This window comes from Mustela nigripes, chromosome 14 (genome assembly GCF_022355385.1).
Source record: "Mustela nigripes isolate SB6536 chromosome 14, MUSNIG.SB6536, whole genome shotgun sequence".
NCBI lineage: Eukaryota > Metazoa > Chordata > Mammalia > Carnivora > Mustelidae > Mustela > Mustela nigripes.
The window spans coordinates 77,967,983-77,993,852 of record NC_081570.1 but is presented as its reverse complement, the minus strand read 5'-3'; the positions used below and the strand labels follow the sequence as shown (position 1 = coordinate 77,993,852).

The 25,870-nt window shown below is 41.5% G+C and overlaps 1 protein-coding gene and 1 pseudogene across 3 annotated transcripts in view; one reads left to right on the top strand and one right to left on the bottom strand.

Annotated features, from left to right (window-relative positions):
* The window catches only part of TGFBR3 (transforming growth factor beta receptor 3), a 197,505-nt gene that overhangs the window by 47,775 nt on the left and 123,860 nt on the right, over positions 1–25,870 (top strand). The gene's annotated exons all lie outside the window — the stretch shown is intronic.
* On the bottom strand, positions 99–1,312 carry LOC132001549 (etoposide-induced protein 2.4-like; annotated as a pseudogene).

The following is a 25,870-nucleotide window of genomic DNA, read 5'->3' as shown; positions in this document are numbered from 1 at the left end:
CCAGTTCCTCAGAGAGAAGGGAACAGGCAGGGGGTCCCTCTGCTTTCCCTGGTGGAGAAGGGGACAAGGAAAAGAACTCCTACAGGTTCCTTCCAGTCCTACCCATCCCTTCTGGATGGCAGGTGACTCAGGGGCCTGGTGGGAGGCGGATACGGCCAAGGGAATTTCTCTGCAGAGGCTGAGCTACTCAGGACAGACTGCAGATAGACTGTCGTGCAGAAGAGTCAGTTGCTTAAGAAAACCACCGTGGAGAAGAGACGCCCCTGGAAAGGGTATTCGCCAGGGGTCTTTGCTTCATTGGCACTGGTAATGAAGGCAGGAAAGGAGAGAGAAGAGGCCACCACCGGTAATGTATCAGGACTGCATTGCTGTGAGGAAAGCCATGGGCAAACCAAATCCAAAGTAGTAAGGCCAATCGCTTTCTGTGTTTAACAGTCACTGGTACATTTCAGTTCCTTTACCGGACCAACAATACTCACAGCAGTCCAGCGAGGAGGGAGGGACATACCCAGAGAACTAACCAGCTGACGCACGAGGCAGATGGGAAGGAGACTCACACACATGCCCTGGATGAGGGAAAGAGCTTGCAGCGAAAGGTTGAAGAGCATGTCAGCAGTTACTTACTGACACTGGGGAATGGGTGAGGCTTCCTCCCCGGTGCCTCAAATTCCACATCAGCTGTCTTGAAATGGTATTTACAGCTTTGCTAGGCACAGAGGGAACACCCAGTGAGCACTGAAAACTGAGGTAAGGAAGAATTCCAGCCACGACCAAACATCTCCATGTTGTGATGGATCACCAGTAATTTGGTCTGTTACCGACTGTAGTACAGGAAAAAACACTTGATAAAACAAGAGGAGACTTCTACTGATGAGATGTAGCTCACTTTCTCTCTCTCTCTCTCTCTTTTTTTTTTTTTTAAGATTTTATTTATTTAATTGACAGACAGACAGTGAGAGTGGGAACACAAGGGCTGAAGTGGAAGAGGAAGAAGCAGGCTTCCTGCTGAGCAGGGAGCCCAGTGCAGGGCTTGATCCCAGGACTTTGGGATCATGACCTGAGCCGGAGGCAGATGCTTAACAACTGAGACACCCAGGTGCCCCCATAGCTCACTCTCTTGCTTCCTTTCTGTACTCTGGGCTCTCCTTGGTGTGGGACATTGCCTGCACTTCTTCCACGCTTCTCCTCTATCTTGTGCTGAATCTGAGCATCGAGCTTTGAGATGGTACAGATTCCCCAAATGGAGTCTTTGATTCCCCCTGGTAAGGTCCTAGAGAGAAGTTTTGACACTCTCAGCCATTTCTTCACCACCCATACTACCAACTACATGGAAGACAGAGAAGCATCTTGAAATCTTTCATCATGAAGGAGCGGACTGTTCTGGTCCTTCTGGCCGCCCCATCCACCTGTCTCTGGCCTGCCTTGCCCCTCGCCCACCAGCTGGCTCTGCTCTTCTTGGCTGTTCCATGCTCAGCTGCCAACTCCTGATGGGGCATTCCCAGGGCCCAAGCTACTGCATCCACCCTGGGCATACCCAGGCCACGCTGGGCCACTCTCGCTTTCATTTGTATGTCATGGCCCATTCTTGGTGCCTGAGCTGAAGGAGAACCCGTCAGGATGGGAAATGAAATCTCAGGAAAAAAATATTTATAATAATTTATGATTATTTGCAACTTTCAGATACATTCAGATATGTGAAGATTTTCTAGAAAGGAAGGAAAGGTTTCTAATTTTATCAAAGGCAGAGGTATACCATGCTGTCAGAATTGGGTGTTTAAATCAGCTCTGCTGGATAGCAGCTTCACACTATAACCCCAGTGATGTTATATGAGCTTAATTCTACTTTGAGTGCTAATGAAACAAGTTGGCCAGAAATATGAATTGTAAAAAGCCATCAAAACATTACAGTGTAGGAGAAAAATGTAGCGAAAATTTAACATAGAAAGTCCAAATAGTTCCCTTTTCTGAAGGCTTTTAAATTTTGTTCTTAGGTAATGTGCAAAGACTATTTTAGGTTGTAGAAGAAATATGTAAAATTAAAATGACATTAGCTGAGAACGTTGCACAGTTAATTAAGAAAATCTGAGCTTCATTTTTTCTTTGGTGTTTGTATCTCTCTTTAAGGTGCCAGTAGCTCCATTTTCTATAGAGAGAGGACATGTATTTAGGTCAGAAATCATTGACATACTCCTTGAGTTATCTTGGGTCAGTATTTTCTCCGGGAAGGAACACCTTTTGATTTTGGAACCAGAATGCTGGTTCCTGCCTTCTAGTCCAGGTACCACCCTCCCTGCACACTCTCCCTCTCTCCACCCTCCCCCCAACTCCATCCAGGGCTGGCCTTGGCTTAATCACTTGACTCAGTAAGTCAATACCTTCATGACTTTGAGTGAGTTACTTAACATCATTCCATCTCAGTGTTTTCAGCTGCAGAGTGAAGGCAATAGTATATCTCAAGGTTTTGAGATATACTTTATCTACTGTATACTATAAAATTTACATACAAGTAAAATGCTTAGAAGAAAGCCTGGCACATAGTAAATACTCCATAGATGATATTAATATTACTGCCAAATGTGGATATTTTGAGGGTAATAGAGTGGAAAAAAGCTTTTAAAGAAACTGGAAATTTCCCCATACAAATTCCAAGGAATATTGATCATTGTCTCCAAGATGACGTCAGTATTTATAAAATACTGTGCCATTTAAGCCACTTGCTGTGCTTCCATTTGCACTTCCCTGTGGGAGGTGTGGAGTTGATTTCTGAGGTGCTCCATTGATCACGAACTAGGAATGCTCTAAAGAAAAGAAGGTATAAGTACTAACTAGCTAGAGAATGAAATAACTTTGAATTTTCTAAAGCTGTGCCTTTACTCGGAATTTTAATTTTGTTGAATTTCTATGTAATGGAATAAAAAACTGTTCCATTCTTAGATTCACACTGTTCCATTCTTAGATTCACAATGTTCATAGGCAAAATGGAAAAAAATAGATAAAAATTGTAATTTTGAGGGGAATGTTTTTATTTGGTTCTAGATTTATTTATTTGAGAGAGGGAGAGAGCATATGCAGCAAAGAGGATCAGAGAGCATTTTAACGGATGTGGGGCTTGAACTCGTGACCATGAGATCGCAACCCTGAGACCACAACCTGAGCTGAAACCAAGCCTGTAACTCTTAATCGACTGTGCTACCCAGGCGCCCCAGGGGGAAAGTTGTTTTTTTTTTTTTTTTAATAATTATCTACATCGGGCGCCTGGGTGGCTCAGTGGGTCAAGCCGCTGCCTTCGGCTCAGGTCATGATCTCAGAGTCCTGGGATCGAGTCCCACGTCGGGCTCTCTGCTCAGCAGGGAGCCTGCTTCTCTCTCTCTCTCTCTGCCTGCCTCTCCGTCTACTTGTGATTTCTCTCTGTCAAATTAATAAATAAAAAATCTTTAAAAAAAAATAATTATCTACATCAATCAAATTCCATGGATGTCTTAATTATCATTTTGTGTTTCAGAGATTGGAGGAGATTTTGAACATGCTTTCTTCCCCCCCCTAGTATATTGGCCATTATATTTAACAGTATTTGGGGTTTTTAAACATAGAGGTAATTAATTACGAAGCATTTTGATGTTGAGCAGGCAAAGGAAACACATTACTTTGTGTAAACAGAGGTTAATATGGAGTCTTTGAAGTCTAAATATTGAAGTATTTGCCTAAGGACAAAGTTCCTAACTATTTAGGTTTCTTCTGGCCTGTAATGAACTAAGTGGTGGGAATAACACAGAAACATCTTACGTGTGAAACATTTGGGTCTTGTTTGGAAAGCACGAGGGATCTAAGTTTTCAGGTTTACCGTTGACTTACACTGATAAGTTAGAAAACTTTGTTCCTGTTTTCCTCTCCTTTTTGTGGTCTGATTGGCTCATGGTTGGTAAAGACAGAAGCATATGTTTTTGAGAGAGATAAGCCTTCATTCTGTTTACATTTTAAAGATCACCATCTCTGGAACTGGCACTGGGACCAAAGAATGCTTATGACTTCCATGTTAACATGGGGATGGGTCTGAAAGATGTTAAGTGAGGTTTATGTTCAGTTCCGTTCTATGGCTTCCTTGGCCCCAGCCAAGATAACCTGGTTTTGTAAGAGCCAAGAGAACCTGCCTTATAATCTCTATTTTGTAGCTGTTCTTACGTTTTTATCTGAAAGCATCTACCTTGAGGACAGAAGCTCTACTTCGTAGAGTGGAAAAACAACTGTTTCTAATCTTAGCACGTGGACAACAAAGAGAGGGACCAGGGGTATACATGTTTTCAGACACGGTTGTGTTTCACACCTGCCCTAGTTGTATTACTGGTCAAGCGGATCTTGTGGCCTTTGGGCGGGATTGCCTTGGGAAGATGGAAACACAAGAGGGATAGTTTCTAACTTAGAAAGACCTCTGGGACTCCAGTCCAGAAGTGTTGTGTTTTTTTTTTTTTGTTTTGTTTTGTTTTTGTTTTTTAACCTGTGCATGTCAAGTGGGGTTTGGTGTTTCCTGCTGTGGAGGTGGGGAGAACCATGTCACACCTTCACAGAGAAGGGAAAAAGCACCCGATGGCATACACGATTTCAGAAGCATCACAGGCCCAGCTCCGTGTTCACTTTTCCAAGGTCCTTCCTGTTGCACTGAACTCTGGCCCTGCCCCCTCCCACCCTCTTGGGACTGTGGAACCCCCAGGCAGGAAGTTGCCACTCCTATGCCCTTTACTCTCTCTCTGCCCTCTGGCAGAGTTGTGTCATGCGGGTCCAGGCCCCATCTCAAACCACATTCCTCTTCAGTGCCCAGGCTCCTGTGTGAAGTCCTGGCCGGTGTGATTGCAGCTCCTGTTGACCCACTGTTCACAGAGGCATAGGAACACATAGCCCAGACTGTAGAACCCAAAGAAAGCTCTGGGTGACCTCTGCTATTTAGCAGCTGCTCCTAGCACCAGTCACTGTGGCAACTGGGCTCTGTTTATGAAAATGAACAAGGACCTCAAGGCCGGGGCATTCACACCATGGACAGAGCTCCCCCTGGAAATACATTGCCTGCCAGATTGCCAGGGCTAAGCCAAAACAAAGACATACCAAACAAAAGTAGCTGGGGAAGTGTTCTGCCCTTGGGAGACATGCACCATGGCCTAATTGCCTGATACCCTCTTTTACCAAACAGAACCGTGCTAGGATGAGCTTATCCTGGTTATGCCAGAGAAAGAAGGAGGCAAATACCCTGGTACTTGAACAGGTAATTTTTTTTGAATCTACCCTTGCGTTGCACAGGGCTGTCCTCTAGCTGTGGGTTTGGAAGGAAGTTAAGTACCAAGGATCTGACTTTTTGAAAATCTTATTTTAGGTCCTACTTTTTTGTAAACTGTAAAGCTATTTTTGGGTCTGCACCTTTAGAATAGACCCTTGTCTGGAATAAATTGAGTTTGGAGTTTGTCCTTTTTGAGTCCTTGCTTTCACAGTGATGGTCCGAGTACTCCCCATGGGAAATGGTGAGCCATAGAGATCTTTGAGCACACTGTGAAACCCAGAGCTTCATTTGAGGGGACTGCTATGTTCTGGGTGCTTCTAGCATTCTTAGGTTTTATGATTCCATGGCTAGACCCTTCCAGCATCTGTGTCTTTCAGCCTCATTTAGATGCTCACTGGGATACTCCACTGGGGTGTAGATAGATGAAACTATAGCCTACATTGAAAGTTCCAAGAGTTGAGAGCTGGAAGGACTCTTAAAAATTATCAGACCACACTGCCCTCTTTTATAGGTGTGTAAGCCAAGGATAAATTCGCTTGGCTAGTTTGGCAGAGCTGGGGCAACTCCACAGGTCTTCCGAAGCCATCCCAGAGCTCCCTTCCCTGAACTGTACCTTGTCACTGTAAAATATCCATTCACGGAGCGCTTAGCTGGCTCAGTCTGTAAGAGCATGTGACTGATCTCAGGGTCATGAGTTCAAGCCCCACGTTGGGTATAGAGCTTAATTTAAAAAAAAAAAAAAAGACTTAAAATAGCCATTTGGTGCATTGAGAAGGACTTGAGGTCTGCCACCTGGTCTTGATCTGATAGATGTCAAGGAATTGGGATAAAAGGGGAGTGGGTTTGGGGGGGGGTGCTGCTTATGAGCACAGTGAGAAGAATGTGGGCTTAAACCAGAGTCCCTTCCTAGAGGGATTCAGGCCTGTGGCTCTATCCCAGCAACACTTTACTCCTTAACTTCCCTCTCTAAATCCTGGGGTTTGAACAGCTGGTGCTCCTCATGAAGGTGACCCATGCCAAGGGACCCTTCACTGCAGGGAAGGAAGTAAAGCTAAGTGGACTTGGTCCTCCTTCAACACTCAGGTCTTTGCGGTAACTGGGGTGGCTGCCACTGTTGGCTCATGATAATTTCTTAGGAACTCTCCTATTGATAAACCAAACCAAATCAGTAGTGGTCTTCCTTTATCTGAGGATTTAAGTTAAATTATAACCACAAGTATCCTGTCGGTTTCCATTTGTTTGGGTACTGAACATGTGTACTCTGGGCTCTGACTGTGATGTTTCTGCCCTATCTTGCCGGAGATCCCTGTGGGAAATGTGAGTTTGCCACGTGGCAGGCTCTTTTTCCTCTGGCCAGTTAATGAAGCTAAAATATTGTTGGGGTTGATTGGTCATATCTGAGGGTTCATCATGGGCATGAGTATAGGTATAAGCAACTCCCATGCTCTCCTCTGTGTAATTGTAATCAAGGGAAGAAGCCCACTTTTCCGGGTTTATTTTGTAGCTATCATGACATTCAAGTTCTCTGGACAAGGGAAGGGAAGAAGTTGGGAGTATGTTCTGTGCTGGCTTTGTCACAGGCTTTGGAGGGCAGACCTCAGGGTGATCTGAAAAGCCAGTGCCCTGAACTAGGTGAAGCCATTAACCAGAGTGATGTCTGGACAGTCTGGAGCTGAGCAGGTTTCTCTATTATCTATTTACAGCTAGCCAGGGAGGTTAATAGCAACTTCGCTGGGAGCCAGTGTCTGCACTGGCTGTAACTCACTTGTATTCTGGACCCGGGTCAGAGAAACTGAATAGATTTATTCATTCAGGGAGCAGTGAGTAACAGCAGCCTTAGCTGCAAAACCAGCTCTTTTCAGCTTTTTTTTTTTTTTTTTTAATTTTATTTATTTATTTGACAGAGAGAGATCACAAGTAGTCAGAGAGGCAGGCAGAGAGAGAGGAAGGGAAGCAGGCCCCCCGCTGAGCAGAGAGCCCAATGCGGGACTCGATCCCAGAACCCTGAGATCATGACCTGAGCCGAAGGCAGCGGCTTAACCCACTGAGCCACCCAGGCGCCCTCTTTTCAGCTTTTTGATGATGTGCTCTATTATTGTTTTTAGCAGGTTGGCTAAAAAGTGAACCTGTTTGAGTCCAGGCTTTCTTCCTCTCTGTCCAGCACTCACATGCTTGCTTCTAGTTTGCTGCAGTCGATTAGTAGACATTTATCAAGTGCCTACTATGTGCCAGGAACTGTGTTATCACAAACCAGTGACTTATTCTTAGTTAATGAATGACCTTATGCAGCAAGCATACAAAGGAGCCTTAAGAAGGGGTGGATAATCGGGACCTTTTGTGTCTCTTCCTGCTCATTCTTCCATGCTTTCACATCAGGGAAAGGAAGTGGAAGTCAACTTAAATTAGTTTATTTTGGTAAGAGCAGTTTTAGAAAAGGTTTGGAGGAGGAGATTGAAACTGTTGAGACTTAGGAGGTTTGGGGACTACTGCTGGAGTTTTCTTGTTCTTTCTAGGCCAGGGACTTTGTCCCAGTTACCACTGATAATGGACCCTTTTTATGTTTAACTGTCTTGTCAGTAAGTCAGTGACACATGCTGAGAATAGAAGCCAGTACCATTCCATGTTGTAAACGCCAGTCTATACACACCCCACTGGTTCTGTTGTTGTGATTGTTGCTATGATGCTTAGCCTCCAGTGCTAGCCCTTTGCCTGGCATTTTACATCACACCTACGGGGTCCCTACCCCTATCTGCTCACCTTCCCTGGAAGCTCAGGACCTTTTCCACATCGCACCACAGGAAGTGGTGGAGGGGAAGGAACATGAGCCTTCCCTCTATAAAACGAAGTCCTTGCTTGAGGCAGTGAAGGGAACTGTATAAGTTTTAATAGGGAAACCTTTAATCAGGTAAATTTTTTTCTGTTAAACTCTGCTTTTTAAAATATTTAGGGTGAAGTGTAACTCTGTTCATTGTCTTCTGCTCTTTTGAAATACATAACTTGTGATGGTTGACCATGTGGTAGACTCAGAGATGTAGCCTCTAACCTATGCTCTGTAAGTGCTTCCTGACCCATGAGGGAAGAGAAAACATTAGGTGACATCATTAGAAGCTTTTTTAGTTAATGCAGGACAGGAGAAAATGGAAATTGGACTAATTGCATTCAATTCTTAGGTGGTTCTGTCTTTTCATAGGGTTATCTTAACTGAAGACAGGTTTCCTGGTGGTTTTAAGAAGAGCTCAGTAGGTATCAAGGTTTTGTTCATGATCCAAGGAAGAGTGATGTGATGCTGCCTTTGGTTTTTTTAGGAGAGAGCGCCTCTTTTCCCAGACCCCCAGCATATCTCTCTCTGCGTTCACTGGTTGAATTGATATAGCGCCATCTGTCCTTGAACCAGTCACTGGCAATGAGTAATGGAGTTGCCATGACTGGCTTAGACTGATCAGCTAGAGAATCAATCACATTGCTTACTATAGGGGTCTCCAGCCAAAATTTTTGTGAGCAGACTTCCAGTAGAAGAAATGCACATCTAGTGGTACCGTGTAAGAGTAAGAGGTCAAAGGCAAAGTAATGGAGAGGTGGTCCTGGCCCTTGTTTGTGTTCCCTCAGTTCCTAGACAGCTTTCTGTGGTACCCTCTAGCGTGCTACCCTATATACCTGCCTCTCTTCCCATTTCTAGGATATAGCTTCTTAAGGCTAAGGTACTGTCTCACTCGATATTTGTGGCCACTATAGCTGGCACATAACAGGATTTGAACAAATTGAATGAAAGGAGATGTTTCAAATTTTTTGTGTTTTAACTTTTATCAAACATTCCTTGAAGTAAGTGGACCTTTGATATCTTATTCATTAAATATTTTATAACAACTGTGAGATATAATTCACCTATTGAAAGTGACTGGTTACAACTCACTAGTTTTTTAGTATGTTCATTCACAGAGTTGTTCAGCCACTACCACAGTCAGTTTTAGAACATTTTCATCACTCCCCAAAGAGATTCCATACCCATTAGCTGTCACTCCCTACTATCCCCTTCTTCTAGCCCCTGACAACCACTAATCTACTTTCTGTTTCTGTGGATTTGCTTATTCTGGACATCCTATGTCAATGCAGTTCTACAGTATGTGACTTTTTGTGTCTGACTTCTTTTACTTAGCATAGTGTTTTTAGGGGCCATCCATATTGTAGCCTACAGTAGTATTTCACTCTTTCTTATGGCTAAATGGTATTACAGTGTATGTGTAGACCACATCTTATTGATCCATCATCAGTTGATGAACATGTGTGTTGTTTCTAGTTTGAGGCTATTACAAATAATGCTGCTAAGACCATTCATGTACAAGTGTTTATGTGGGCATATGTTTTTATTTGTCTTGGGTATATGTGTACCTTGGTGTGCAGTAGCTGGCTCAAATGGGAGCTCTGTGTCTATCCTTTTGAGGAACTGCCAAACTATTTTCCTCAGTGGTTACATGTTACATTCCCAGCCTAGTTTTTCCACATTCTTGCCAGCCCTTGTTATTATTTGTCTTTTTGATAATAGCTATTCTGGTGGGTCTCAAGGGGTATCTCCTTATATGTTCATCAGTTTAAAAAAACAAAACAAACATTCGATTGGTTGTGTCAGAAGCTCTCTGTTAGTAACCTTGAGCCTTTCTACCTCTCTGATTTCATCCCCTTCATGTTTTTCCTCTTAATTTATGTTCCACACCACTAAATTGTTTTGTAGTCTCTACACCGCCATGCTGTTTGTTACTTCTAGACCTTTGCTTGTGTTCTTCCCTCTGCCTGGAATATGAATAGAAATGCTAATGCTAATAATAATAATGATAGCACTGGTTAACTCTTAACATAGCCAGCTAGTCATAGAGCAGGCATTTGGTTCCAGAGTCTATGTTCCTAAACACTGTGCTATATATTTTTTTCTTTTATTTTTTCTTTATTTTTTTAAAAAGATTTTATTTATTTGTTTGACAGAGGTCACAAGTAGGCAGAAAGGCAGGCAGAGAGAGAGGGAGGAAGCAGACTCCCTGCTGAGCAGAGAGCCCGATGTGGGGCTCCATCCCAGGACCCTGGGATCATGACCGGAGCCAAAGGCAGAGACTATCCCACTGAGCCACCCAGGCGCCCCTATATATATATATATATATATTTTTAAATCAGCTTTATTGAAGGGTGCCTGGGTGGCTCTGTCAGTTGAGCATCTGACTCTTGGTTTCTGCTCAGGTCATGATCTTGGGGGATGTGAGGTCAAGCCCCTCATTGGGCTCTGCACTCTGTGCAGTTTGCTTGGGATTCTTTCCTCTCCCTCTGCCTCCCCCTCTGCCCCTCACCCCTGCTCACAGGTGCATGCACGTGCCTGCTCTCTTTCTTTCTCTTTCCCATAAATAAATAACAATTTTAAAATAAAACCAATTTCCTTTATTGAAGTAAAATTTACAGGACTAAAATGCATATATTTTAATGGTACATATATTTTAATGGATTTTATATATAATGTATACACTTCTTTTAAAGATTTTATTCATTTATTTGACAGAGATCACAAATAGGCAGAGAGGCAGACAGAGAGAGAGGAGGAAGCAGGCTCCCTGTTGAGCAGAGAGCCTGATGCAGGGCTCAATCCCAGGACTTTTGGATCATGACCCGAGCTGAAGGCAGAGGCTTTAACCCACTGAGCCCCCCAGGTGCCCCTGTGATGTACATACTTCTTTAACCACGGCTGCAATCAAGTTACAGAAGATGCAGATTTTTGTATATCACTCCCTCCTTCCCCCCCAGTTCTCCTGTCCCTTTGTAGTCAATATCCCTGTCCCAGGCACTTACTGACCTGCTTTCTGTCACTATAAGTTACTTTGGCCTGTTCCAGAGTTTCATGTATTCTCCTGAGCCTGGCTCCTTTTGCTCAGCAAAAATTTTTTTAGAGTTAAACAAGTTATTCTGCTTATCAGTAGTTTCTTCCTTTTCAGTGCTGAGTATATATCCATTGTATGGCTACACCCCACTTTGTGTGTTTATTCACGTGTTGATGGGCATTTGCTTGTTCTCTTTATTATGAAAAAAATGGTATGAACATTTGCAAACATGTCTTTTTATGAACATATCTTCCAATTTTTCTTGGGTAAATACCTAGGAGGGCAGTTGCTCCATTGTATGGTAAGTATATGCTTAACTTACAGAAACTGCCACCCAGTTCTCCAAAGTAGATGCAGCTATACTGATTTAATATATATATATTAAAAAAATATATATATATATATTTATATAAAATATATAAATATATATATATATATATATTTTTTTTTTTTTTTTTTAAGTAAGCTCTGTGCCCACCATGGGGCTTGAACTCATGACCTCAAGATCAGGAGTTGCATGTTCTACCAACTGAGCCAGCCAGGTGCCCCCTGTACTGATTTTAGTACATATTTATCCTTTACTCTCCTTTTTGCTTGGGTAGCTTCTTTTTTTTTTTTTTTTAATATTTTATTTTTAAATAACCTCTGTACCCAGTGTGGTGCTTGAACTCACAGTCCTGAGATCAAGAGTTACATGCTTTTCTGACTGAGCCAGCCAGGCACCCCTTCACTAATTCTGAAGAATTACCTCAGACATCCCCTGCTTGGAAGGCTTTTTTGACACTTTGATCTTTCCCTTTTTTGAGGTGAATTAAGGAGGTTCCTCCTCCATGTTCCCATAGCACCTTGGTTATTGAAATTGTTACCTTGCCCATCTTTTCATCAGACTGAGCTCCTTGAAGATGGAGAAAGTGTTATTATTTCTGTATCCCTCATGGTTTGGATGATAAACCTAATAAAATATAGCTGGATGCTCAGTAAATGTTTGTGAATGGGTGACTGACTGGAGCATTATTCAGCTGACAGGGGAGTTTATGGCCCTGTAAGGGAGGTAAAACAGGCAAGTAAATAACTATAATGTAAAGTAGAAATTAATAAAGATGAAGAACAAAGTTTATGGGAATTCAGAGAGAGAGATGGCTTTTGATGGGGATGGTTTGAGAGGTTAACAAGGGAGGTGGACATTTCAGCTGAGCCCCAAAAGATAGATGTAGATGTATAGAGATACTATTGGTTTTAAGAGGATTTAACTTGAACTTCTGTCTCAGAAGGTTGAGCAGGTTGGAGGTTGAAGGCTGTGTTTGGGTCAATTACACTAAGATGCCCTGTTTTGTAAGCTTTGCTATTCCCAAGAGGTACTAGGTACTAGATACTAGTACCAGCAGGTATTAGGGGATACTGAAATGTTTTCTTTCTCGCAGTAGAAGAATATGAATGTGTTTCTCTGTGTGTCTTTCTTTTATATCTCTAAATTCTAAGTCTTCTAGACTAGAGGAAAAAAAGCTTCTCTTACCTCTTTTCTTCTCACCGCATGATGTGGTAACAGTCACACAAGTCACATCATTGCCACGGCCCTGCCTTGGAGGTTGTCTCATCTCCCTGGTCCCAGACATCTAGGTGCACTTTTCAGCCTGCTTGTGTACTTTTCTTCTTTATCATATGTTCATAGAATATTATAGCTGGAAACTTTCAAAATAATCAGATATCGGGATCTTGTTTTACAGATGAGAATTGACCTTAAGACCCATACCATTGCCTGGTTAATGATAGTAATGTTTAAAGCTGCCGTTCATTGAGCATGGTGGTGTGTATCATATGATAATCCATGTGACAGCCTGGCAAGGTGTAGGTATGTCTCTGTTTTACAAATGAGAAAACTGAGGCAAAATCTTAGATGGCACAATGCAGAATGAGGAGTCAAAGCCAGAAGTTTTCACTACTGCCTGCTACTGAGCCCAGGCAAGACCCTGGCTCTGCTGGGACACTGGCCACAGAGAAGGAAGTAGGGCCACAGAAAGCCCTCAAGTAGAGGAGAGGCTGTCATCACACAGGTGGAGGAGAACAGGGTTCTCTGCTGCCTACTGAGACCCTGGAGTGCTGGTCTTTTTGAACCACATTTGACGCCTCCCCAAATAAGACATCCAGAGCAGAAAACTACTCAGCCAGTTTCAGTTGATTCAGTTGGCTTGATTCAAAATTATTTGTATGACAGTATGTATTTTTAGTTTTTCATTATACAAATAAAACTGTGTTCATTATACAAGTAATAAAAAACTTAAAATACATGTACATGGGCGAAGTTGATTCAGGGAGACCAAGAGCAGAGTCCCAGTGCCCGTTTAGCTCCCTGACCCCACTCTAGCGCTGCCCCCACCGTAGGTAGGAACTATTTACCATTAGAATTATGTGTTCAGTCCTCTTTCTCTGTGCACTTGTGTACATCTACACATAGTTTTAGGGAGTTAATAAGTTGTATCATTCTTTATGTACTTTTCTAAAATTTTTTAAAAAAAACTTAACAATATATCATTGAGATGTTTCTGTCAGTACAAATAGCACTATTTTAACTGCAGTATATATATTTCATGGTACGGGTGTACCCTCATGAACATTTAGGCTATTTCTAGTATTTCTTTATTGTAAATACTATGGCAGTTAACACCTATGTCTGTAACACAGTAATACCTTTACAGTTATGTTGTAAAGTTTTGATGTAATTATAGTTATGGTGTAATATCTTAACAGAGGTGTTGGCTGCTTCATGTGCTACCCAAACTTGGCTGAGAATATTTTGCAGAGGGCTCAGCATATTCATAGTGGCCTTTATTATTGAATGGTCACACCCTCTGAAATGTATTAATTGAGCATTATGATTTCTTTATAAGCAAAATGTCAGTAACGACTTAATATGTGCTAGGTACTTTCTTATCTGTACCTTATTGAAATCTTTTAACAATCTTGTGAAAAATGTGCTGCTACTTACCATTTACCTGAAACTAAGACTTGGAGTGACTGTGACTTGTGTTAAGAGACACGACTTCTAAGGAGCCCATTTAGAATTTGAACCCTTGTCCTCTGTTACCAGTGCAGTGTCTCTTCTCCATTGTTCTGAAGCTGGTCCTTTCTCTTGAAGTCTTTAAAGAGAAAAATTATAGGAAGTAAAATGTCCTTGAAATAATGCATCATAGTGTGAGCGGAGAGAGGAAGAGCTGGCATCCTCTAGGTCGGGGGTGGTGTGGGGGTACAGCCTCTGTCTCTGGCATCAAGCTTGGAGGTATGATTCATGACTTCAGGAGGCTGCGAGAGCAGCTACACTGAGAGACCTCAGTGCCCTCACAGCAATGTCCTGCTATTGTGGGCTGTGGATTTAGTATCATAGTTAAAAAAAAAAAAATCACCACCAGGAAAGGCTGTGCGTTTAGATGCAGCTGCCTCTGAGGGCCCTCCCCCAACAGGAGAATGGCCCTCAGTGGACAGATTTTCTCTGCTCCCTTTGAGTCTTCATTTCCGTATGGGTCAGAGGTTATTTTAAACCTGGGGAATGCCTTAGCTCTTCGGGAACGGGACAGTGCAGTGGGGTGATGGTGGGAATGGAATCATTGTTTTGAACTCTTCCAGCAAGGACCCTGTGCTTGTAGGTCTCCTGAAGTAGGTGTGAGCAGCCTTTCCTCCCAGAGGTGAAATTTGAGCAGTTTGGAAAGGGGAATCCGTTCTGCTCTTCTGGCAGAATGACCCGTGCCCACGGATCGTAGGGGGATCCTGTGCATGCTGTAAAGTAATCAAAAATTTAAAAAGAAGTCATCAGATATATTGGAGGAGGAAAGTTAAGAAAACGTGAAAAAAAGACGACGAAATACAAATCTCTTATAGAGTAAATAATGTTCTTATAGTGAGCATGTCAGCATTTTTAACAGATGTGTGCTCAAGTGTATTGTGACTCGGAATGTATACAGAAGGCACAAGCACAAACGTAGTCCATGTTTACATTCAACTTTCACCTCCAAAATACACACATGGACAGTCTCACTTGTGTAGGTATAATTACACCTCTGAAAACTCCCTTGGTCCCTTTTTCCTCCTCCTCTCCTCAAACACATATTTTGTTTTACTTCCCTAAAGACACATGATACATATGAGAGAACATACTACTCAGTTGCCTCACACCTCTCTGAGTAGTGTATAAACCATGACGTGGTGAAACACCGGGGACGCAGATCCACTGGGAATCCTAAACACTGGTTTCTAGCCACAACTGTGCTGGAATGAAAATAGAAAACAATGAGGCATGTGCAGAGTCAGCTTTTCTCTGTGTCTTGGCTCAGCAGTTTTCCCGCTGTCCTAAACTTTACTTTAAAAAAAGCTGGGGAAAAAGAGGAAATGATCCAGTGTTTTAGAACTTTGGTATAAAATAGCAGGTTAGGGTTGTGGGGACACTTACTAAAAAGCCAAAGCTTAGTTCATGGTGAGAAGTCTCACTGTTCATTGCTCCGTTGTGAGGACTTGGATGTGTGTGCGCCCAATGCAGTCCACAGCTCACCACCTATGTGAGAACAGACACAGCCGTGGATTTCCGTGGCGGCATGGTACCAGCTGCATTTGGTCTTCATGAAGCCTGGGTTTTATTTTTGCTTTTGCTGCCCACTTGCTGTGGAATCTTGGAAATGCCATTTTTTTCATTCATCTCCCAAAGAATTCCATCGAACACGTATTTACTGAGTGCTTACTATGTACGAGGTCTTGTCTCAGGGCTGGGGAGGATGAATAAGATAACACTTGACTCTAATACGCTTAGATGCGGGGGACGGGGGGTCCTATAGTTTGGTGCTGTGGTGTGCCCATCAGAGAAGAGCCAGCATGCTGCAGGGATCCAGAGGAAGGGGTGAGGCTGTGTCTAACTGAGAGGCTTCATGGAGGCAGCGAAGAGCATTAAGGTGAGCATGGAAGTCTAGCTGGGCTTCAGGCATGGTGAGGACTTGGAGTGGAGATGAGTGCAAGAGTGGATGTGGGTGCAGGAGGCCTTTCTGCATGACCAGACCCCAGAAGGGAGTGGTGCTGTGTGTGGTAGATGTGGACTGCCAAGCCAAACCGTCTCTTAATCTTCTTCAGTTTCCTCATCTGTAAAAAAAGCAGATGAGGTTTCCTTCTGTTTCCATGTGCCGAAAAAAGAGAGTATTATGTTTGCCCCGTCAGCATGCAAATCACACCTGGTCCAGTGGGTCTTACACTTCGTGCTTGAAAACTATTAGGTTTTTAGCCCTTTATGAAAAATAGACACCCAAAAGCAGCCCCCACTTTCCTTCTTGTTTTTTTTTTTTTGTTTTGTTTTAGCACCGTTACCACTAGGATGCTATTTACTATAGGCAGGACTTGGTAAATAGGAAGAAAACACTAAGTGATGTGTCCAGCCTTTTTCATGAATGGTACAGGAATCCAAGTTGACATTCTGTAGTTTACTTTGAAAACTTTGTTAGTGAAATATTATTTCGGACATCTGTAGATGCATCTGTAAAAAGGAGAAAAGCCAAGACAGAGGGAAATGTGAACATCAAGTAGGTTCACATTTTCTCCCTGTTATCAGTAGCACTTTTCGGAAAGTACTGATTAAATATGAAGGCTGATTCCAGTTTTTGGTTTACTTACCTTGCAGCGTACCAAGTCAAGGCTGAGCTGGGGGCCACCTTCCAGAAAGCAAAGACTTCCTTTCTGACTGGAAATAGTCTGTATTTTGTTTGACCTTCAGAATACTCGTGGCCTTGCTGAAATACATGGGCCAACATTTGTCCTGGCAAGGCCAGCGCAGTTTAATATTGGTGTCTGCAGAGATTACCTTATAGGCCATTCAAAGCAGCAGGAGAAAGGTGATTATAGTAACTCAAACATTTGCGTCCTTTCCGGCTTAAAAACCAAGGAGGTGATTTAAAACAGGCAACATTTGAAAACAAATACCAACAATGAAAGAACAAAACCCTTCTTGCAGTTCCTAGTTGTCTAAATTTTTGAGAACTTTGCCAAGGTCAGAGTGTTCTTTTGCGAGTGACCTTGTCAGGAAGAGGGATTACATCTCACGTATTACACTGTGCTGATAACTACAGCCCTCTCCTAACGATTGTCAAATATGGACCTTGGAAAGCACGATTTCCGTGCCTTTTGAACAGTATGTTTTTTATGATGCTTTGTTTGTAAAAATACTATCACGTGGTTAGGGATTTGCATTAACACCCTAATGTCAACTGGAGTTAGACCTCATGGTAGGTCTTTTTTCCCCATCAAGTTAGAGGCAGAGTCCAAAGCCCGAGGTCGAGTTAAAAGTTACTGTTCTTACTTTAAAGCAAATACATAACTAGAATTCTTGTTGTATACTGGGTTCTTGAGTTCTTAGCGAGTCCAGTAATTTTCACTACTTAGGGCCACAGTTTGATTTTGTCAGATGCATAGTTGACGAGATGATAAACGATAAGGTACTCAGCGATTACATGGGTTCATATGTGGTGACGTGAAGATGTTTTCTTTAATAAGAATATCGGTTATATGGGAGTAATTGAAAATAATCATATCCTGTTGTCGTTGATGTTCTGTATTAATTTAGGGGAAAAGAGTGAAATACGGATGTTTTATTCTGCTTACGCAGAGGGATATAAAAAATGCATGTAATTACATTTCTTAACGCTTCATTTTGCTTTTGATGTGCTCCCACCAGGTAAAGCTGTATTTGAATGTTAATGCTTAGAGCAGGAGTCTAAAGTTTCACTTGAGGCCAGTAGGTGGGAACCACAGTCTCTAGTGATTTTCAAAATAAAATCCCATAAAGACCCCACAGCTGGAACCGGTGGTATGCGGGCTTTAAAAAGTGAGCGTTTTCGGAATCCAGGAAGAATCTGACACTGTCTAATCGCTGTCAGGATGATTCCAACATCAGCACTGTACACCAGCTCATTTGGTTGGCTGTTGTGTGAATATTTGCCGTTCACGCAATTACAAAAGAGGAATATCTGATAAAAAAAAAATAGATACAGAAAAATATGTTACAGAGTTTCTATTCAGTCCATATTTATATGTATTTGCTTACTGTAGTTGAGAAAGCAGGAGTGGTGAGTGAAGCTCAGGGGTTAATATGAAAAGTAATGGAGAAAAAGTAAGTAGAAAAAAAGAAAAATAGATGTTTTGATAATCTTTGTCAAATGTTTTTCCAAAGACCAGCCTCAGATTTAAAGTATTATGCAGATGTAGGCTTTGGCCTCCAGTTGTTTTCTGATAGGAATTCAGCCTCAAGTTGAACTTTGAAATTGGTTATTTTCTTTTCTTTTTTTCTTTTTAATTACTAAGTGACCAATCTGTTGTAGTTTGTTGATCTATTTTCTCCTCTTACTCTCCTGCTGCTGCTTTCTGCTGTAGCTGCTGTTTGTTCTGGAATGCTGGGCATGCACATGTAGGGTTAGAGTTGCCTGCCTCTGCTTTAACCAGAAATGGGGGAAATCTGACCCAGTTTGTTAATTTACAAGTTTAATTGGACTCGAAGGGGTTCTGATGGACAGTTATTTCCTCCATGTTCCTATTTCCAAAACCCCCATTCCTTTACATAATTAATACTGGTATTTCCACTGTGGAGGAAGCTTCTCCACTCTGTTGTTTTTCTTAACCTTCTTTCGGGGAGGGTGTTTTAGGATGAGTCTTGCCATAGGCAGTTTGTTTCTTTCCCTGCCATCTGATTTGATAATAAAGCCATTGAAGTCCAAACTTTTTGTTAGGCAGCTCTAATTAATCAATCTTTTCTATTGGTATCTTGCTTTTAAGCTTGTAGAATTCTTTGTTATCCATTACCTTAGTTTGCTTTGGAAACAAAGGCAGGAGTAGCCCTAGTATACAGGTGGCCCAGGGCAAGCCGCTTGTTACTGGCAGAGCCGACACTAGAACCTGGGGCTTCTATCCCCAAGATAAGCCTTCTTTCTTTCCTCTGTGTTCTTAAGGTCTATTATTGCATACTGTGAGCTGCTTTTTTAAAGAGAAGGTATAGGACAGTGAGGAGAAAGGATGTTCTTTTCTACTGATTTTTCATGTGTTTATTGGTAATATTTTTATGTTTTATAGGGCTTCCTGATTGAATTAAAAAAAAAAAACTTTCAAGTACATGATCTCATTTCTTTCATAACAACCCTGGGGATTAGTCAAGATAAGTATTATCCCTGTTTTAAAGGTGAGAAAACTGAGGCTCAGGAAGGTTGTATGTTTTAGTGCTGTTGGAGACTTGACCTGGACAGGGCTGGACTAAGACTAAAGTGAATGAGAATTCCACGTGGGCTTTTCCTTTCTGTAACATTCATGGAGCCCTGTTAAGTGTTATTTGCTGTGTTGGGTGTCATGGATTCAAAAATAACCTGTTTTTAAATTGGTATAGTAGAAGGTTCTTAGAGTTGGGTAGGGGGTGGTGCTTGGGGTTAACTTTGTTTAAGGGAATAATTTTTATAGTATGGACAAGTTGGTCAATTTGGAAGACTCTGTTACAGAACTACAGCCAGATGTGTATTTACTTTTGTGATCCCTGATTTATTTGTTGGTTTATTCATTCCTGTGCATTAGGATAGAAAAATAAATACAGTTCTGTTTTGGCTCCCTGAAAGTTTTTATATTTTCTGGAATTTCCTCACTTATTGTCTTTAATATTCCAGAGTTTTATTATGACTCATTTGAGCCACGCAATAATAGAACAAGTAGGTGTAGGTCCGTGTGAAGAGGCTTATTAAGTAATTTGGGGGAAATATATTTTTGAAGACTGTAAATATTCATTTTTCCTCTTGGTCTTGAGATTTGTTTCATGGGTATCAGCGCTGCATGTTCTTGTATGTTTTGGATGGGAGAGGGTGAAAAGTTAGGAGTTAAAAGAGCACAGTTTAATTTTTCTCTTTGGCTCAAATATGTAGTTTTACCATAAACTACTGAAAGTTTCCTGTTCTTGTTTAATAAAAAAGTGCACTTCCATTCATTGTTTCCATGAAACTTCCTATGCTTTTTACAGTAAAAAAGGTCAAAATTTAGGATAAATTATGAATTATCTCTTGGGCAAAGAAACACTATTTCATTTTAGAAAAGAGCTTTAAAATGTGAACCTCTCTGAATCTGAAACTGCGATAGTTCTCAGTATCTGCCTTTTTTTTTTTTTAAACCATAATTGTGGTTTGCAAAGAGGGCAGTCTGACCCATGTTTCTAACATCAGAAGGCAGGGAAGATTCTGTGTCATGACTTGGTTTTAGAAAGCTACCGATAATGTCAGTAGAGTGGCTTTTGAGTGGCTTTGTGTGTCTTCCTTGTGCCGTGGCAGCATGCAGCCTGCCCTCCACTGTCTGGTACATCATGGATCACTTGTACCGACCCGAAACAGGGACTCATGGTCGCAGAGTCTGACGGCAGCAACCATGTCCTCCAGCACTGGTGGTGGGAGAGAGAAGATGGGAAGGAATGGTGATTACAAGTTCCACTGAAGAATTGTAGTGTAGAAGAATGTGTAGATGATGCTAAAATTATAATTAACCTGGATGTGCAGGTTATTATCTGTTCATTCTGAACAATTAAAGAAGAATATATATACACACACACATATATATACTCAGGAGACCTAGTCATGTATTTGCTTTCTCTCCCTCTTGATTGAAAAGATATTATTTCTAAAATGCTTGAAGTCCCAGAGTCATAGAAGAGTAAGGCCTTTAGCACAGTTTGGGTGTGAACTAAATTCCCAGCAGTTCACCCTGAGTAGTGCATACACTTCACTTTCTTTGATGGCTTGCCATTCAGATTAGGTCAGCGTGAACAGCGTCCCTAATATTGTTGCTAATATAGTCACTAATGTGGTTATACAGTGTCACTTTTATAGCAAGTTTGTGTGTCCGTTGCACATGAAGAAAACCAAAACATGTGGGGAGTTCCAAGGAAGAGAGCTGTCAGAAGTCCATAGAGGTTGCTCTGTAGGTGGGATGGCCCTTATCCAAGCTGTTGGCTTAGAATTGAGTATGAAAGATGACATGTGATGGGCTTGGAGCAGAGAGACAGACCTGCAGCCAGGGTAGAAAAACTGAGTATAAAAAGGATAGGCAGAAGTATAAAACACAAATGTGGGACCATTTGGTGTAGAGACAGAAACTGAAATAGCTACTGAAATTTAATAAATTGTAATTAGTATTCATAATGATGACCCCCAAGTCCTCAAAAAAAAATTTAGTGATAGTCAGGATGCTCAGAATATTTAAGGTGGCCAGGAAAGGACTATGTATGTAGTACATTTTAGGTAGATTTCCCATAAAAATGACTTAAGTCTCTTTCTTGAAAGGAGTAAATCCTTGCTTATTTGGAAGATTTGCTTATGTGGGATATCTCATTACCAGTCAGTGCTGAACAAATGAAGCATTTGTTGTATGGTGGTACGGTGGCTCTTTGGCCCAGATGAAGTAAGGGAGGGGGGAGTAGGGAATACGATATTAAATACTGGGAGAAGGAATTAATTATTACTTTAAATAATGGATTAACCTTTGGTACATTTTTCTGTGCAAATGTTGAAACAAAGTTCTTTTTGTTTTAGGAATTGGCATGCACAGGATTTCTTTTTTAGATTGACCATTTGAAAGTATTAGAGTTTGTCTCCATGTGAGAGAATGTGAACTCCCTGTGGCAGAGTGGTTTCCGAAGGTTCACTTGTGAGGAAAAGAGAGGAGCTAGTTGATTCAGAGTGGAAAAACACCGAAGAAAAGATCCCCCCTCCCAATAACACATAGATTTCTGAAAAACAGAAATTGCTTTGATTGAATATGACAGACTTTAAAAAAAAAAAAAAAGTTGAGCTTTGAAACATCCGGTGACACATCAGTTTTGAAAGGCTTCTTTGTCACGTACAGATGTATGTTTGACAGGACTTTACTGTGTGTGGCAATTGTCATGACCATGCTTAGTGCATGTGGTTTCTGCATGGGTATCTCATTGATCTCGGCTTTAAATTTGCGGGGAGTTTATTAAACAGCAGTATAATAATTTTTTTTAAAAGATTTTATTTATTTATTTGACAGACAGAGATCACAAGCAGACAAAGAGGAAGGCAGAGGGAGAAGGGGAAGCAGGTTCCCCCCACCGAGCAGACAGCCTAATGCGAATGAGGGGCTCCGTCCTAGGACCCTGGGATTATGACCTGAGCCTAAGGCAGAGGAGCCACCCAGGCACCCCAGTATAATAATTTCTTATATTTGTCTTTAGGTTAAATACGGTTTGACTGAATCAGACCCCTCTCTTCTAGTCTTGTGTTGAACTGGAAACTCTGTTTCAATTTTCAGAAGTTGCTCGTGGACTTCGAATAGCATAGGAAAATCTAAAACTTTTTTTTTTAAGATTTTTTTTTTCTTTTTTAAGTAATCTCCACACCCAATGTGGGACTCAAACCCATAACCCTGATGAGATCAAGAGTCATATCCTCAGCTGACTGAGCCAGCCAGGTGCCCACAAAATCTGAAACTTTGGGCTAATTGAATGGCGCGTTTTTAAAAAGCAAGATGAGAAAATCCTCCAAATGCCTTTAGCAAACTAATGCCACTTTGTTTTTTGCCTTTGTACATACATTGGTGTAAATTATTGGTTTAGGGGCGCCTGGGTGGCTCAGTTGGTTAAGCAGCTGCCTTCGGCTCAGGTCATGATCCCAGCGTCCTGGGATCGAGTCCCATATCGGGCTCCTTGCTCCGCAGGGAGCCTGCTTCTCCGTCTGACTCTGCCTTCCACTCTGTCTGCCTGTGCTCGCTCTCGCTTGCTCTCTCTGACAAATAAATAAAATCTTTAAAAAAAAAAAAAATTATTGGTTTAAAAAGTAAAAACCAAAAAATCCCCTTCTAGTTCTAGAAAAGAAGTTTTTGTGCATGTATGTCAGAGAGAATTACCTGGACCCCTGAATGAAATTCACTATAGAGGGGTGCCTGGGTGGCTCAGTGGGTTAAAGCTTCTGCCTTCAGCTCAGGTCATGATCTCAGGGTCCTGGGATTGAGCCCCGCATCTGGCTCTCTGCTCAGTGGGGAGCCTGCTTCCTCCTCTCTCTCTCTCTCTCTGACTCTCTCTCTCTCTCTCTGCCTACTTGTGATCTGTCTGTCAAATAAATAAATAAAATCTTTTTTTTTTTTTTAAATTCACTATAGAGTGTATTCCCTCTGTTTTTAATGAGGCCATGTAAGAAAATTTATACGTCTGTACTTTTTATAAAATGACACTTGAAATCACTTGCATTATCACAGGCCTCTGAAATTCAGACTTAGGAATAATGTTTTCTTATCCAAAGAGCTGACTCATTTTCTTTTTTATGAGTTTTTTGTTTGTTTGTTTTTTTAAATGAGATCTTTTAAGCATCACTTAAAAGTTTCTCTTTTACCTTGGCTACTAGAAAGCTCAGAACTAGGTACGGCACTCAGATGAAGTAGTTTCCTTTAACTAAGTTCTTTGAGATTTCTTTTTGTCATTGCCAGTTTTTAATTGATTGGCAGCTTAAGTGGGTTTCTAAGCCCATTTAAAATTTTTTATTACGAGTCCCTCAATTTCTTTTCTAGAAGGAGTTAAGTATATCAGTGATAAAGGAATACATAGCATGACATTTGGGTTGGATAGGAATTGTCTTTTTCTTTTCTTTTCTTTTTTTTTGGAGTATGGTCAACATCCAGTGAAGCAGGAATTTTGTAGGAGTACAGCCACTAAAACTGGGGACCATGGTCAGACCTATCTTGGTACATTAATTTTGCATTTCTAGGACTGGAAGTTATGGCAGGACTTGTCTGAAAAAAACTAGGAAGGATTGAACTAGAAGGCCTTCTCACCAACTAGTTCATACAGGCACATCTCAGAGATATTGTGGGTTGGGTTCCAGACCGCTGCAATAAAGCCAGTATCACAATAAAGTGAGTCAAATGAATTTTTTGGTTTCCCAGTACATATAAAAGTTATGTTTACACTTTATTGTAGTCTCTTAAGTGTGTAGTAGGATTATGTGTAAAAAATAACCCTAATGTACATACCTTAATTTTAAAATATTGCTTAAAAATGCTAGCCATTACCTGAGTTTCCTATGAGTTGCAATCACTGATCACAAATATAATAATGAAAAAGTTTGAAACGTTGCAAGAATTACCAGAATGTGATGCAGAGACATGAAGGGAGCAAATCCTATCCTGAAAATGCTGCTGATAGACTTGCTCAACACAGGGTTGCCACAAACCTGGAATTGATTAAAACAAAAACAACAGTATCTGTAAAGCACCGTAACACAAAGTGCAGTATAATGAAATATGCCCATAGTGGTCCCCCGCACCCTGAGGGCGATGGTGAGGACACTGATCTCCATGGAGCCCAGTTTCCTATAAGCTCTACTCTTCTGCAATTCCTAATGCAAAAGGAGGTTGAGATAGGTTGAAAAGTATTTTTCTTTTCAGGACACAGGCCATAGCTGGAGAGATGGTAATAATAGAGTCAGATGATAATAAAAATGAGTTAATCCGGGTGCCTGGGTGGCTGAGTCGTCAAGCATTTGCCTTCAGCTCAGGTCATGATCACAGGGTCCTGAGATGGAGCCCCACATCAGGCTCCCTGCTCAACAGGAAGCCTGTTTCTCCCTCTCCCACTCCCCCTGCTTGTGTTCCATCTCTCCCTGTCTTTCTCTCTGTCAAATGAATAAATAAAATCTTAAAAAAAAAAAAAAGAGTTAATCCTAAGAACTGTCTATGGGGCAGTTACTATGATTATCCCCAGTGCATAGGGGAAGAACCAAAGACATGAGTGGTTAAGTAACTCCCCTGGTTACAAGGCTAAAGTGTGGCAAGACTGAGACACAGACCCGAGGCATTGGCTTCATGGTCTGTAGAGAACCAGGGTTTTGGTTGATTGAGGAATTCATCACCCAGCCAGTATTGGGAGCACCTGCCATGTGCCAGGCACTGTGCTAGGCTCTGGCAGAGAAAGAGGATAAGCACAAGAGACTTGTATGATCCTTGCCCTCATAGGGTTTCGAACTAAGCATAAGACACATAAACACATATGCCGAAGTTAATAAATGGCACGCAAACAAATGCCCAAATAGATTTATAACTAGGAGCTGTTATTGGCTATAAATGAAAAGGATAATAGGTATAACACATTCATGGAGTCCCTTGATTTAATCAGGTAGGAAGATGTGGCTCCGGGCCAGGGCTCTTTACCCAGGCACCATGCTCCTATTCCCTGGTCTACACCTAGTAGTCTTATCGGTGGTGCCACTTGATTGACCCGTAACTGCTGCAGACTCTGGAAATACCAGCTCCACGGTTTCTTCTGAACCTTTTAGCTTCACTGTGAAAGGAGTGATAGCACACCAGTCGTTCATAGATTTCTCTAAAAACTGTCAGCTTTGTTTTCCTCTTAACAGAAATAGTTGAGCAGTGAGCTACCTAGCTTGAAGAGGAGGGAATATGGTTTATTACTGTAATTGAGTTGATGCTTGATAATTTGGCATTCATGCAAAATATGTCCTTCATGCCTTTTAACAACCAATTGCTGAGTGCCCAGATTATATACAAAATCCTTTAAGTAAATATATTTTATTTAGTTTGTGGCCCAGTTTGTACACATGGCTATAATTAGTAATATTTTACATGGCCAAAACAAAAGTTGGTAGATTTTTATTTTTAATTTCTTATCTCCTGTATGTAATCAGGATCAGTGGTTACAGGCCTTGATTCAACTCCCAGCATTTGTGGTTTTCTCCTTCCATCCTTC